Source organism: Salvelinus fontinalis, chromosome 16 (genome assembly GCF_029448725.1).
Source record: "Salvelinus fontinalis isolate EN_2023a chromosome 16, ASM2944872v1, whole genome shotgun sequence".
In the NCBI taxonomy this organism is placed as follows: Eukaryota; Metazoa; Chordata; class Actinopteri; order Salmoniformes; family Salmonidae; genus Salvelinus; species Salvelinus fontinalis.
In genome coordinates this window covers 1,351,440-1,364,311 of record NC_074680.1, presented here as the reverse complement: position 1 = coordinate 1,364,311, position 12,872 = coordinate 1,351,440, and the positions used below count along the sequence as shown (strand labels likewise).

The 12,872-nt window shown below is 43.0% G+C and overlaps 1 protein-coding gene across 9 annotated transcripts in view; it reads left to right on the top strand.

Moving 5' to 3' along the window:
• The window catches only part of LOC129812510 (leucine-rich repeat and fibronectin type-III domain-containing protein 2), a 277,699-nt gene that overhangs the window by 153,383 nt on the left and 111,444 nt on the right, over positions 1–12,872 (top strand). The gene's annotated exons all lie outside the window — the stretch shown is intronic.

Genomic DNA, 12,872 nt, shown 5'->3' with positions numbered 1-12,872 from the left:
CCGTTTTCTTTCCTTCTTAATCTTTCACTCTTGGCCAAGATACTCTCCGAGATTTGTTTGATCGATCCCTGTATGCCTAGACTTAATTGGAAGGCACATTATTAACACAAATGTGTATCTAGGCACTCCATTGCAGATGAAAGATGCTCGTCTCATACATTTTATTTTATAATACCCTGGAACATCAAGTGACAGGATAAGCCAAGTTTGAAGGATTCAGATGATCCAGCATGTCTATGGATCAGAAAGTTGTGGAGCTTAGACGGTGTATCGGAAATATGCAAAGAGAGATGAGATTTGCTATTTAAGTCACACAGCTTGGGTTTACCCACCAAAGGAAGGGAGTATGAACTCTGATGTAATGCTCGGGGCTTCTCAAAGGGAGGATTAACACCAACGTCTGACAAAGAATTCAACTGCGTGAGCAGAAGGGGTTTTAAGTGATAAACACTTCCTGTCAACATATTCCTCCTTCCCTTCCTTCCTCCCTCCCATCCTTCTTATTGGATCGAGCACACTCACCTTGCTCGCTGAAGATGTAATGGTTATGATTTGGCTTTGCGTTGTAGGTTGAATTCCCGTCGTGTCGCGCCAGTGCATTACAAATGCATGAATAGAATCCGTGACAAAATTGCACTCCAAAATCATATTCCTATCTATTGTAACTGATTGACCTGTGCCTGTTTGGGGCATCCAAATCATTTTTATTAACTGTGACTGCAGTAAATATGTAGCATCCTGAGGGATTCATAAATATTGGGACAACAATGTTATTTTCTTATTGATAGCATCGAATGCTAAGCTAAGACTTGAGCTACTGAGGCAAGGAAGAAGTCCCCTCAGTGTAGGAAGAGTATGGCCTTGGAGGGGAAGCTGGGCTTTTTACGGGATGACACATCGTCTTACTCTGCCTCCTCAATCTTGCTTTGTTGGTTTGTCCACAACCTATGAATGAAAAAAAATGTATTTTTTTACCAAATGTTCTGTTTTCTAATGTAAAGCACAATCGCACAAAGCTACCAGTGGTGCATGTTATAATAGTAGAGTAAATTACAAATAATAGAGCGAACAATAATGGGTAGAGATGTATTCCTAAGAATCATTCCAGTGTAATATCTTTATAACATACAGAAAGACTCCAAAATTCACATTTAGGCTAAAACACCTTTTTTTCATAAAACAGGAGCGCATTCCCACAAAACTGAAAGCTCAAACCACTGCATTTAACCATGGAAAGATGACTGGGAATATGGCCGAATATAAACAGTGTAGTTATTCCCTCCGCAAGGCAATCAAACAAGTGAAAAATCGGTATAGGGACAGAGTGGAGTCGCAATTCAACAGCTCAGACACGAGACCTATGTGGCAGGATCTACAGGCAATTACGGACTACAAATAAAAAATCAGCCACGTCAGAGACACCGACATCTTGCTTCCAGACAAGCTAAACACCTTCTTTGCCCGTTTTGAGAATAATACAGTGCCACCAAGGTCCGCTACCAAGGACTGCGGCCCCTCCTCTCCTTCTCTGGGGCCAACGTGAGTAAGACATTTAAACAAGTTAACCCTCGCAAGGCTGCTGGCCCAGACAGCATCCCTAGCCGCGTCCTCAGAGAATGTACAGACCAGCTGGCTGTTTACGGACATATTCAATCGCTCCCTATCCCAGTCTGCTGTCCCCACATGCTTCAAGATGGCCACCATTGTTCCTGTACCCAAGAAGGCAAAGATAACTGAACTTCATGACTATCGCCTCGTAGCACTCACTTCTGTCATCATGAAGTGCTTTGAAAGACTAGTCAAGAATCATATCACCTCCACCTTACCTACCACCCTAGACCCACTTCAGTTTGCATACCGCCCCAACAGGTCCACAGACGACGCAATCACCATCACACTGCACACTGCCCTCTCCCATCTGGAAAAGAGGAATACCTATGTAAGAATGCTGTTCATTGACTACAGCTCAGCTTTCAACCCCAAAGTACCCTCTGAGCTCATCATTAAGCTCGAGGCCCAGGGTCTTGTTAGGGTTCGTTTCCTCGTTTCCTTATCAATCAGTTACTCATTGGTGAAATTAGCATTATGACAATATCTTTAATTAAATAGTTAAAAAACGTTTGTTAATGCAATTGCAGACATGGACAAACTGGAACATAGCACGAATGTTGCTGAGTAAGTTCTGCATTAAACAAAAGGTCTCCAGTTGTTTTATTAAACCCTAAGTCGCACCCTGGTGATGTCACTGCTTACGTCATAATGCTCTACTCCTAGGACCAAAACCATGCCTACAAAGCTGTATAAACAAGGCCTTTATTGTTAGCAGTAAATGTCCCCTCCCCCCAAAGTTGATTCATTGTGGAATGTTTGCCTAGTCTTATCTCCTTCACTCTCCTGCAGAGTTCTGTCTAAGTCACACATTTCAAAGAGAGCCTTTTTATAACAATACTAAACTGCTACAATGAATATATATATTGTTAATACGTAGTCTAAAACCCTATAAATGTAAGGAGGGAGGGGTCTTATAACCCCTCCCCTTCTATTAATATAACATAAGCATAATCAATTATTCTAATATATCAAAAATGTGTACAGCCCCAAATCATGACCCCTAGTCACTTTAATAATGCCACTTTAATAATGTGTACATATCTTACATTGCTCATCTCATATGTTTATACTGTTTCTTATACCATCTATTGCATCTTGTCTATGCCGCTCGGGCCATCACTCATCCATATATTTATATGTACATATTCCATCCCTTTAGATTTGTGTGTTTTGGGTAGTTGTTGTGGAAATTTTTGATTACTTGTTTGATATTACTGCACTGTCGGAACTAGAAGCACAAGCATTTTGCTACAATCGCATTAACATCTGCTAACCATGTGTATGTGACCAATACCATTTGATTTGAGAGTAGTGAATGTGAAGTCTGAAACTTACCCCTCTCTATCGGACTTAAAACACTGAATTTATTACTGGTGCTTAAGATAATACGTATTCAACCACTCGTATGAAAAATGACTCAGACGTTGCCTGTTGTAATGCATCCAATTTCAATAACACCATGCAGGCCACGCTATTCCATTCAAATTGACTGGGCCAAATCCAAAACTAATGCGGTGTCATGCCAGAGTCCGTGGTCTTTGGGAATAGATAGTGTTGCTCAATACTCCCCTGACACAGGCTTTCGTTATAAGATCATCACGTTTCAGCACAGCAGGATTAATAAGGTCTCCAGGCAGCATTCCCATTCCCAATGGCTTTATAATGGGGTCCTTTCTTGCCGTCCACTGGCAGTGCCTCTAGCTTTCTCTGTGACACATGAACCGGGAAAGAGCAGAGTCAGCACTGCACGGGTCAGTGGATGGAGGGAAACATCCGCCATTGTGAGCGGTCTACTCATTCCCTTGGCACGGCTAAGCCGCTAGCTGGTGTTAGTTAGCGACCGATCACTATAGGGCTGTGTTGAACTAGGTATGATCATCACAGCAGGTGAAGATGTAATTTCATGTTCAGGGTGGCCTACTTCACCCAGACGCTCCATTTGAATGGGAATTGGTTTGCAGAAGTGTTTTGAAAGTTGTATTGTGCTTCAAAGCACATTTATGATCATTTTTATAATGAGTGTTTATCTGTATAGAATTGTCTCCTCAAGGCAGGGATGTCAAAATCATTCCATGGTGGGCCGAGTGTCGATGGCACACTCGGCCCTCTGTGGAAGGAGTTTGACATCTGTGCCTCAGGGGATAAATTATCAAAGTTATTGAGCAGACCTGGGTCCAAATAGAATTTATTTATTTTTTGCAAATACTTAATTGGCACTTAAATGAGATTGTTGCAATGGAACCAATGGAATAGTCCCAAAAGTTTAAACCTTTCCTTCTGGCACTCCAGGCAGACTCAATCAAATGGTGATATAAGTAATTAGCCTTCACATCAACATACAGAAGTATCAACATACACAACTAGAAACGTTTCTGTAGGACTAACATTGACAGAATAGTTTGAAAGCCCAGACATTACACTCCAAACACACACCCTGCAATTCCACTCTCGCTGTAAGAAGTGCATTACTAACGGGTAAAGGGACAGGGAGGTATTTCACAGCCCAGCTCTGTGAAGTGCACGGCCATAAGATAAGTGGACACGGATGGAAACCACAAGGAGCGAGTAATGACAACGTGTGCGGATTCGATAAGCCCATGCCTGCGGACACTTGAACTACCCTTGTGAAAAGTGTGATTAGACATCTCGGCGGGAGGCTGCCGTGTGCGAGGTGGTCGTAGGGAGGACTGGATGTCATTGAGACCCATCTGGCCCCCGTCTGATGTCTCATGCCTGCTAAAGTTCAAGGCTTTGTAATGCGTGTAGAGGGGCAGCATGTGGAAAGTAAGCTGTTATACCCACCATGACTGAGGATGAGCTGTGTGTGTTTGTGGAGATTGTGTATGTGTAGTGCGGCGCCATTAACCAAAATGTTGGGTATTTGTTTTTTTAAACAACTAATTCACTGATTTTGGTTTGTTTTCTTTTCTTTTGTCAGCTCGATGTGCAGTTTCTGGAGAGATAAAAAAATATCAAGCCTTAATTGTATGATGTAGTAGGGAGTCATTGTTTCCAACATAGCAATATTCTACCTAATTACCATTTTCTGCGCTAAACAAACTACAGTAACCATATAGCATTGAGCGCCGGTCTGTGCGGAGCAGACATGGATACTGAGAGAAGATAGAAAGTGTGATCGAGAGCAATAGAAAGAAGTTTCTTTTAGAGCCTTAGAGTACATGATCTACAGTGCATTCGGAAAGTATTCAGACCCCTTGACTTTTTTCACATTTTGTTACATTGCAGCCTTATTTTAAAATTGATGATTTCTTCCCCCTCATCAATCTACACACAATACCCCATAATAACAGAGCAAAAACTGTTTTTTAGAATTTAAAAAATATATATATAATAATGAAATATCACATTTACATAATCATTCTCACCCTTTTACGCAGTACTTTATTGAAGCACCTTTGGCAGCGATTATAGCCTTGAGTCTTCTTGGGTATGACGTTGTCCTGTTGGAAGGTGAACCTTAGCCCCAGACTGAGGTTCTGAGCGCTTTGGAGCAGGTTTCTCTCTGTAGTTTGCTCCATTCGTCTTTCCCTTGATCCTGTCTAGTCTCTCAGTCCCAGCCGCTGAAAAACATCCCCACAACATGATGCTGCCACCACCATGCTTCACCGTAAGGATGGTGCCAGGTTTCCTACAGATGTGACGCTTGGCATTCAGGCCAAAGAGTTGAATCTTTGTTTCATCAGACCAGAGAATCTTATTTCTCATGGTCAGAGTCCTTTAGGTGCCTTTTGAGCGAGCAGCCAGAGTCTCCCTCCTGTCCGGAGCAGCCAGAGTCTCCCTCCTGTACGAAGTAGCTTTCTGTTTTATTTGGCCGCCCTCCTGTCCGGGGCCCGCTGCGAGGGTCCCCAGACCGGGGTCGGCGGCGAGGGTCCCCGCTCTAGAGGCGCCGCCAAAGTTGGCCAAGCCAGAGGTGGAGCGGGGTCTGCGTCCCTCACCAGAGCCGCCACCGCGGGGAGATGCCCACCCAGACCCTCCCATATAGGTTTAGGTTTGCGGCCGGGATTCCGCGCCTTTGGGGGGGGGGGGGGGGGTGGGCGGGTACTGTCACGCCCTGACTTTAGTTATATTTGCTTTCTGTTTTATTTGGTTAGGTCAGGGTTTGACAAGGGGTGGTTTGTTTAGTTTTTGTATTGTCTAGGGGTTTTTGTATTGTCTAGGGTTTTTTGTTATCTATGGGGATTTTGTATTGTCTAGTGGTTGTAGGTTTATGGTGGCCTGAGTGTGGTCCCAATCAGAGACAGCTGTTTATCGTTGTCTCTGATTGGGGAGCCTATTTAGGTTGCCATTTTCCATGTTGGTTTGGTGGGTAGTTGTCCATGTTTAGTTGCCTGTGAGCACTACGTTGGCTTCACGTTTCGTTTGTTCGTTTGTTAAGTGTTCTTCGTTGAATTAAAAGATGTATTCCAATCGCGCTGCACCTTGGTCCACTCCTTTAAATGGCCGTGACAGCTATGATCACTTTTTAAATCCAATTCAATTAGTGTAGATGAAGGGTAGAAGACAGGTTAAAGAAGGATTTTCAAGCCTTGAGACATGGATTGTGTTTGTGCCATTCCGAGGATAATTGGGGAAGACAAAAGATTTACGTGCCTTTGAACAGGGTATGGTAGTAGGTGCCAGGCGCACTGGTCTGTGTCAAGAACTGCAACGCTGCTGGGTTTTTCACGCCCAACAGTTTCCCGTGTGTATCAAAAATGGTCCACCACCCAAAGGACATCCAGCCAATCTGACACAACTGTGGGAAGCATTTGAGTCAACATGGGCCATGCCCAGACAAATTAAGACTGTTCTCAGGGCAAAACGGTTGCAACTCAATACGAGGAAGGTGTTCCTAATGTTTTGTACACTCAGTGTATAAACTTCAACGTTTTTTGGAAGGCAGGACTTTGGACTTCTTGCTCTGTAGTAAATGACAAGCCTGCACTTGTCTTCTTGAAGGGAAGTTATCTAATGTCACCGTCCATCTGTAGTAAATGGAACAACGACTTGTAGAGAAGTCAGCACCGTGTAGATGAAGTTGGACAACGTTCTAAACTTAAAAGGTATAAAGTTGCACAGTGTAGACGAAGTTGGACAGTACAGAAAACATTTAGAGAACTTTTAACTTGCAAATAAAAAAAGACATGTCAAAAAGCTCTACCTCTGTGCCATTTCTGCTCAATAATAGAAGAAACGTCATCTTGAAAGTCTGGTCTTTGAATAGCTTGGGCAAGGTTACGGAGGGCTACCAGACTATTATGAGAGTGTTTTTGCTATGACCAGATAGCTGAGCAACTTGTATTTGTTTTTTGAATCTCAGTGCAGGGTGTTCCTCAGACTCAGTTTCCACAATGAAAATCTCCATCAACATGGTGAGCACACTGAGTCTGTAAACTAGGTGTGCTGGGCTGTGATCTCCATTGCAGTGTCAGAAAGCTCTGTTATATATATACCGTTTACACAAAAATATTGATCTTAATCTTCCACAAAAATGTACATAGTGGATTGGTTCCTTTGATAGAATGTGATTGCAAATGGAAATTGAATTAGCCTCATGAAGGTGGTTAATGAAAGTGAGACGTTTATTGACTCTTTTGTTATGAGTCGATATCCCTTCACATTCCAATAAGCGAAGGTTGTATTATGACCTCTTATTGCAATCGGAGAGCATCCAGATGATTGTGCCTTTTCCAGAAACTACAACATCTGTTAGTCTGGATTTAGACAATGATCCGAATTGTATCACGTTCATCAATTTTAACGTGTCACATTTTTAGCTTTCACGAAGGCATTAAATATTCAACGCAAAGGAGTGTTTACTCGACATACGTTGGGTCTCTTGGATGGGCTGACTGTCTTCGGTGTTGATGTTGTGAAGGTGTGTGTGATTGACAGCAAGCCGATTAGGAGGGGGCTCCCATGAATAGAGCCTTAGATCTGTCTTCTGTAGGTCCCTTGGTCGATAGGAAAACAATGTGGAGAAAGATCTGCAACAGAATTCATAGCACCAATGGGAATGTGCTGCCAACGACCATCCTCAAGTCAGCCTACTCTGCAGGGAGAGAGGGAGAGAGGGAGTCTAAGACAGATGGAGGGGGAGAAAGAGAATAACCAATTAATCTTTCCCGGTTCATGTGTCACAGAGTCAGAGATGGGTGGATCTGAACTGAGAGTGAGATGGATCACAAGTCTCTTGTGTATGTGAGAAAAGCGAGGATAGCGCGATTGATTTCATGTATAACAAGGAGACAAAGAGAGCGCTTCTTACTTTCTCGCGTTCTTGTTTTTAATTCTCGTGTGTATTTGATCGCCCTTATGTTATTTTTAGTGCTACTTTGATAATGATTATTGCATTGTTGGGTTTGGAGCTTGTAAGAAAGGCATTTCACTGTATTTGTGCATTAACACTTGAGAAACTAATAAGAAAGAGAGGGAGAGTGCAAACAATGATAATGAATCTACGCAAAGGGAGTAATAAAGTAGGCTATGTGTTTTATATCAGGGTCGATTGAGTAAAGCTAACTACTTTCAATAGCCAATGTAGTAATTAATGTGGACACCCAATACCTTTTTGGTAACACTTCATGCAGAAAGGTATAATGCATTATTATTTGTTATAACCATGTAGGAGCCTTATTATTTGTTTCTTAAAATCATCATCGTGTAGGACAGGACTATTCAAATCTTACCCTAAGAGTTCCGGTATACTGCTGGTTTAGTTTTACCTGATGATTAAACACACCCACCTGGTGTTCAAGGTCTAAATCTAAAGGGGAAGAATATGGGGGGGGGGGGGGGGGGGGGGGCAGTGGAACTGGCTTCGACGTCCACATTTGAATTCGCCGGATGTAAAAAAAAAATATATATATTTTCAGTCAGGATGATATTAAGACGTTATATGGGAGTCTTATATGCTTATGACAAATGTATCGCATACGCAGGGAGTCAAGAAGCAGGTGCAGAAGGAGATTTTAATAACAATGATGCAAGGCAAATTAATGAAACAGGAGATGCATGCTGAACTGGAAAACAAACCAATACTGCCTGTTGAGTGAGGCTACTGAGGGCTAAATAAAGGGAAAGTAATCAAGGCGATGATGAGGTGTGCGTAATAATGGGGGGCTGATGTGTGTAATAATGGTTGCAGTAGGAATGGTTCAGTAGGAACCTGAGAGCATAGGCAGGGGTCCCAACGATGTCCAGGGGAGGCGGAGGGGTGTCGCGGAGGATGGCATCAGCCAGGGGATCAGGAACCACCGGCCTGAGAAGGGAAACATGAAAAGAGGGTGAGATATGGTTGTTTGTGGGGAGTTGTAAACAGTAAGTTACCTCATTGACCCTCCGGAAGACCATGAAGGGCTTCTGGCAGGGCAAGCGGGAGATTCCTAGTGGAGAGCTAGATGGGATCACCAGGATGGAACACGGAAGCCTCACTGCGGTGGCGGTCCACCTGATCCTTCTGACAGCGGACGGCTTGTCGACTGCAGGGCCCTGGTCTGGCTTGGAGTCCACGGAGCCAGGGCTGGCTGATATCCCAGGACGCACTGGAAGGGAGTTAGCGCGGTGGAGGAGTGATGAAGTGATGAAGTGTCGGAGACAGTGTCCTCTGGAAGGCCATAGTGCCGGAAGACCTGCTATAACAGTGCCTCAGAAACCTGGAAAGCGGTAGGGGGATGAGAGCGAGGGATAAAATGGCAGGATCTGGAGAATCTGTCCACAACAACCATAACAGTAGTGAAACCATCAGACGGGAGAGATCATTAACAAAGTCTATGGACAGATGGGACCAAGGCAGCTGAGGCACGGGAAGGGGAAGTAGGTTCCCTGCTGTAAAGTGCTGGGGAGATTTGGTTTGGGCACATACTGAGCAAGAGTTGACAATGGGCGACGTCCTGTGCCAAGGTTGGCCACCAGTACTTATCGGAGAGGGATTGGATAGTGCGGTTGATACCTGGGTGTCCAGCGGCGATGTACAGTGGGGAAAAAAGTATGTGAACCCTTTAGAATTACCTGGATCTTCATCTAAGTCACAACAGACAAACACAGTGTTCTTAAACCAATAACACACAAATTATTGTATTTTTCTTGTCTATATTGAATACATAATTTAAACATTCACAGTATAGGTTGAAAAAGGTATGTGAACCCCTAGGCGAATGGCTTCTCCAAAAGCTAATTTGAGTCAAGAGTCAACTAACCTGGAGTCAAATCAATGAAACGAGATTGGAGATTTTGGTTAGAGCTACCCTGCCCCATAGAAAACACTCACAAAATGTGAGTTTGCTATTCACAAGAAGCATTGCCTGATGTGAATCATGCCTCGAACAAAATATATCTCACTGTATGTGTGTGCCCAGGTCAACAGTCAATATTTTACCCCCGTGGGGACGTAGATGCGTTCTTCAGGCAGGTAGCAGGAGAGGGTTCCCTCTCCAGAGCCTGGCGAATGTCCACATCTACACTACCGTTCAAAAGTTTGTGGCCACTTAGAATGTCCTTGCTTTGTCCATTAAAATAACATCAAATTCATCAGAAATACAGTGTAGACATTGTTAATGTTGTAAATGACTATTGTAGCTGGAAAGAGCTGGTTTTTAATGGAATCTCTACATATTACAGAGGCCCATTATCAGCAAACATCCCTCCTGTGTTCCAAGAAGGCCAGCGTCCCGGAGTCGCCTCGTCACTGTTGACATTGAGACTAGTGTTTTGCCGGTACTATTTAATGAAGCTGCCAGTTGAGGACTTGTGAGGCGTCTGTTTGTCAAACTAGACACTCTAATGTACTTGTCATCTTGCTCAGTTGTGCACCGGGGGCCTACCACTCCTCTTTCTATTCTGGTTAGAGCCAGTTTGCGATGTTCTGTGAAGGGAGTAGTACACAGCGTTGTACGAGATCTTCCGTTTCTTGGCAATTTCTCGCATGGAATAGCCTTAATTTCTCTGAACAAGAATAAACTGACGAGTTTCAGAAGAAAGTTATTTTGTTTCTGGACATTTTGAGCCTGTAATCGAACCCACAAATGCTGATGCTCCAGTTCCCCAACTAGTCTAAAGAAGGACAGTTGTATTGCTTCTTTAATCAGAACAACAGTTTTCAGCTGTGCTAACATAATTGCAAAAGGGATTTCTAATGATCAATTAGTTATTATTAACTTGGATTAGCTAACACAACGTGCCATTGGAACACAGGAGTGATGGTTGCTAATGATGGGCCTCTGTACAGCTATGTAGATATTCTTATTCTTATTCTTATTATAACGACTATTATAGCCGTTTCCAGCTATAATAGTAATTTACAACATCAACCTCTCTGGGATATGTGGGACGGTCCTTTGTCCAGAACAGTCGTTGTTTGGATTCAGAACGGCAACTTTCCCTCTTCATTTAGCAAGCGCGCTAGCCGGGTGGCACGACACTCTCCATGTCAACAAACGGAAGAGAACGGAACACAGCAAAACTCCCGAAAAAAATTCAATAATCTGATGAAACTATATTGAAAAAACATACTTTACGATGATATGGTGACATGTATCAAATAAAATCAAAGCCGGAGATTGTAGTCGCCTATTACGGCAGCTAAACAAAAGGCAACCCCACTGTCCAGCTCGCGCTCTTCAGAGTACCAAAAATGGTGGACACGTCATTCCAAGATGATGTGTTCCATCTCAGACCAAGATAATCACCTCATTTCTTCTCTCACAGCCTCTTGACACCCAGAGGAAGGTGTATGACGTGCATGTATACTAATAGGTATTGTGCCCATTTATAGGCAGGAAGAAGAACAGAGCATCGATTTCAGACATTCCACTTCCTGGTCAGGAAATGTGCTGCAGAATGAGTTCTGTTTCACTCAGAGAAATAATTCAAACGGTTTTAGGAACTAGATAGTGTTTTCTATCCAATAGTAATAATAATATGCATATTGTACGAGCAAGAATTGAGTACAAGGCCATTTGAAATGGACACCTTTTATCTGGCTACTCAATACTGCCCCTTGCAGCCCAAACAGGTTAACAGCACGCCTAGAGAAGATACATTTTTTAGTTATAAAGGGGCAACCTTAGCCAGCATAAAACCCACATGGAAAAGAGATTCTTAGATTTGGTAATTAACATATAAAGACTGGCTTATTTGACACCAAATAAACAACAGTAGTTACTAATAACATACATCGCTAATGTATGACACAAAATATGGATTTTGTGACCATTTTATGACCGTTTCTATCCCAGGACCATTCAACTTTCAACTCACCCACAACAATTCTCCATAGATCTGCTGTGGATTACCCAGAATTCAATACTGTTACCACAGAGTTTTTAAACCCAGAGGTGCAACATAGCGAGGGAACGCTTGAGAAACAGGCCAAGCAGACAAGGCTGGGGTTTGGGGTTTGAGAAGTCAATGAGAGAAGTGAAAAATAATTCCTTAGTTGTTAATTTCCTCGAAAATCAAAAGGCACAACCTAGATTTGAGCCAATGTCCTAGTTGAACATGTTATTACTCCAACCTCATGAAGTGACAAAAATGGTTTGTTGAGATTGTTGTGGAATGACTTGATTGGCTTGCACCAGAGCCCTGACCTCAACCCCATCGAACACCTTTGGGATGAATTGGAACTTAGACTGCGAGCCAGTCCTAATCGCCCAACATCAGTGCCCAACCTCACTAATGCTCTTGTGGCTGAATGGAAGGAAGTCCCCACGGCAATGTTCCAACATCTAGTGGAAAGCCTTCCCAGAAGAGTGGAGGCTGTTATAGCAGCAGAGGGGTACCAACTCCATATTAATGCCCATGATTTTGGAATGAGATGTTCGACGAGGATGTGTCCACATACTTTTGGTCATGTAGTGTATATAATACAGACTACCTAAAAAAAAAAGTGAAGTTGTAAGTGAAAAAAAAAGTGAAGTTGTCTATTGAAAATAGACAAATGAGCCAGTGGATTATGATAATTTTCTGGTAAAAAAGTGGAGTTGCAAAAACATACGTTTGTACACTTTATTTTCATTTGCTCCATGGCTCAGGCAGCCAATGGAATGCAAGGCTGTTTGTCTCAGCTAAATTGCGAAGAGGAAGAACTTTGCAGCTGCTTCTGATGAATAAACAATGCCATGCTTGTGGGTGGTAACATTACAATAAAACCCAGCCTTGAAACGAAACGTAGGCTGAAAACAATTTGCACGTCATCGCATAGGAAAAGACACGGCATAGACACGGATTTCCACAAATTTCCCACTTCAAGGCCAAATATATCA